Source organism: Lepidochelys olivacea (genome assembly GCF_965140295.1).
Source record: "Lepidochelys olivacea isolate rLepOli2 genome assembly, chromosome: 1".
In the NCBI taxonomy this organism is placed as follows: domain Eukaryota; kingdom Metazoa; phylum Chordata; order Testudines; family Cheloniidae; genus Lepidochelys; species Lepidochelys olivacea.
Window position 1 is genome coordinate 6496475 of NC_140411.1, and position 3367 is coordinate 6499841.

The following is a 3367-nucleotide window of genomic DNA, read 5'->3' on the forward strand; positions in this document are numbered from 1 at the left end:
CATGCAGAGCCTCATGGGATCTCTCAGCCTTGTGAAATACACACCTCATGTAACATGTCCAAGGCTCTACAGTCAAATAAGAATTTCTCCCCATAGGGCTAAATTCAACATGGTCATGAATAGAAAAAATTGCCTTCCGTAAGCTCAGACAGGAGTTTGCAAGGAAAATGCCTCCAGCTGACTCCTGGGGACATGTTCATAGATTCCAAGGCCAGAAGGGACCACTGTGATCATCTAGTCTGTATAACACAGGCCTAAGAATTTCTCCAAAATTATTTATAGAGCAGATCTTTTAGAGAAACAACCAACCTTGATATAAAAATTCTCACTGATGAAGAATCTGCCAAGACCCTTGGTAAATTGTCCTGATGTTTAATTACTCTCACCATTTAAATAATATATGGACCCGGAGGGGGAGGAACCTCTATCCCTAAATACCGAAACCCTTGTGCCCTTAGTGCCCATTCTGTTGAGCACAAAGTCATAGCCAACCAGGATAATGTCTGTTTCCATGAGGGATTGGCTCTTTTCCAATATAGGAATTGCATCACGGATCTGACCTATGGTCCACCTAGTCCAGTTTCCTCTCTCTGACAGTGACAGTCCCAGGTGCTGCAGTAGAAGGTGTAAGAAACCCGGCTGGTGGGTGGATGGAGTGTATAAGGTCATGAGTGTGTCACCCTAATGCCTAACAGCTAGAGATTGTTTTGTACCCTGAAAAACATGGGTGTATAGGCTTTCAAAAATATTTATTTAGCTGTAACTATTATAACTGGATAATCTCACTATCCATGTAAATGTCCAAACCTTACTGATTCTTGCTTAGCTCATGGCCTCAATTATCTCTTGTAGTAATGAGTTCCTCAGTCTAATTAGGCATTGAGTGAAGAAAGCATTCTTCTTTTTATCTGTTTTGAATTTACGACATTTCAGTTTAATTGAATGTCCTCTTGATCTTGTGTTATGAGACAGGGAGAACACATTTCTGATCTACTCTCTAAGAGTAATTTATAGACTGTTCTCATACCGGCTATTATTTCTCTCTTTTGTAAGGTAACAATCCCAGTCTCCATATGAGAATTTCCGCGGGCCCTTGATCATTCCCTGGACCCCTCTAGTTCTGCAATGTCCTGTGTGAGAAAAGTGTCCAGTACTACACAGAGGAGTCCAGAGAAGGGTAAAGAATTGACTGACAGATCTCATGGCATTGCATTTTCTGTATGATTCCCCATTCAACTCCTCAAGGATCCCAATGTTTTGCTTAGTTTCTGCTTGCACTGTGAGTAGGGTTTCACAGAGCTGTGTACCATGACACCCAGGTCCATGTCCGGAGTTCATACTGTTAAATTAGAACCTTGTAACATGCTTGAGGAGTTAAAGCTTTTCCCTCCAATGGGCATTCACGTTGCAGTTATTGACAGTGAAGTTCAACTGCCATCATGCTGTCCATTCACCAGGCTTGGTTAGCTCCCTCTGAGGACTCTGGACTTTAATCTGGAGCCATCTGCAAATGTTGCCATTCGCTGCTCAACCCCTTTCTAGATTGTTAATAACTATAAAATATTTTCTGTGCTATTTGTTATAAAGTGTGTAACCCCCCCTCCTTGCTGTGCTTTTCTCCCTTCACAGGCACCTTGAGAATTTCTGAGCCTGATGGACGCATCGACCACCTCATGGTATCTTTCAACTTCACCCACTCTGACCCTTCAGCATTTATCCTAATGGGCATCCCTGGCCTGGAAGATGCCTATATGTGGATTTCCATCCCTTTCTCTACATTATACATTATCGGTCTTTTGGGAAATTTCATGGTTCTGTTTGTTGTAGGCAAAGAGTAGACCCTGCACAAGCCAATGTACCTGCTGCTTTGCATGCTGGCACTCACAGACATAGGCATATCTACCTCTGTCGTGCCAAAGGCACTGTGTATATTTTGGTTCAATTTGAAAGGAATTACTGTGAGTGGCTGCCTCACCCAGACGTTCTTCCTTCATGCGGTTTCTGTTATGCACTCAGCCGTCCTTGTGACAATGGCCTTCGATCGCTACGTTGCCATATGTAGCCCTCTGAGATATGCCACCATCCTCACCAACGAAAGAATAGCTAAGCTAGGGCTAGTGGCTTTGGTAAGAGCTGTTCTCTTTGCTCTGCCCCTGCCCCTGCTCCTGAGCAGGCAGCCATTCTGTGCCAACCGCATTATCCCCCACAATTACTGTGAGCACATGGCTGTGGTGAAGATGTTGTGTGGGGACATCACAGTCAACAGGACGTATGGCTTGGTGATGGCTTTTGTTGTCATTGGGTTAGATCTGATGCTTGTTGCCCTGTCCTATGGTCTGATCATCAGGGCCATCCTCAGAATCTCCTCCAAGAAGGCCCACCCGAAAGCCCTCAACACCTGCACAACACACATATGTGTGATGCTGACGTCTTGTATTCTTTTCCTCTTCTCCACTCTGACACAGAGGTTTGGTCAGGGCATCGCTCCCCACATTCACATTATCTTTGCCGACCTCTTCTTTCTCATTCCCCCCATGCTCAATCCTATCATTTACGGGGTCAAAACCAAAGAGCTTCGTGAGAAAGTGGGCAAATACACTTGCAAAAGGTGATCACCGGGGGCCACTGACTTTAAACCTATGTGACAAAAGGGGGAAAGGATGCCTCCTCATTGATCAAGTGTGCTCTGTCCCAGTTTGTCTGAGCTGAGCATTGTGGAAGTTCACAGTCTGAGAAGTTCCTTTCACCTAATGGCTTATCACTTCATCACCAAACACTGCTCCCTCCTGTAGAGGGCTTTCCCTTCACCCGTCCCCTGGTTTTTGTCATGCAGACAGAAAGCAGAAGACCAGAAGTCAGAAGTGCAAGCAATACAGTGTTTACTGGGGTTAGTTCCAAACAAGCATGTCCAGAGCACTACACACTGGTAGAGTCCAGTACCCCGTGTTCTGATCGTAGCTCTGATGCCACAGAGCTTTTATCCCATGTCCCCCTTCCCAGCTCTGACTCCGCAGAGCCTTTACCCCGTGTCCCCCATTTTACCCAGTGTTCCCCATTCCCATTTTTCCACCTCCCCCTCCTTCGCAGGCCCAAATATACCTGCAGTGCACACCCCAATCCCACCCCTTACAACTTATGGTCATGTTCTGTTTTGGAAAGTCGTGAATTTGGGGTCTTCATCCAACCCCTTTTATATCCCATCAGAGAGGTAAGGAGAGAGGTTGAGTTCTGACCAAGGCCAGTCTTTTCTTTGGCTTTAGTGTTTTTTATGCCTCCTCCCTCAATCTCCCTTGCCCCTCCTAATGAGTTGTTCGACCTTGGCTTGAGAAAGGAGCCAGGCAGCCTTTCAGCATATGCTCAGATATTA

The 3367-nt window shown here is 45.6% G+C and overlaps 1 pseudogene across 1 annotated transcript; it reads left to right on the forward strand.

Moving 5' to 3' along the window:
• The first annotated feature begins 1125 nt into the window (after positions 1-1125).
• Positions 1126-2612, forward strand: LOC311513317 (olfactory receptor 52P1-like; annotated as a pseudogene). Its single transcript has 2 exons — positions 1126-1177; positions 1630-2612. The product of its transcript is annotated as an olfactory receptor 52P1-like (transcript).
• The last annotated feature ends 755 nt before the right edge of the window (positions 2613-3367 follow it).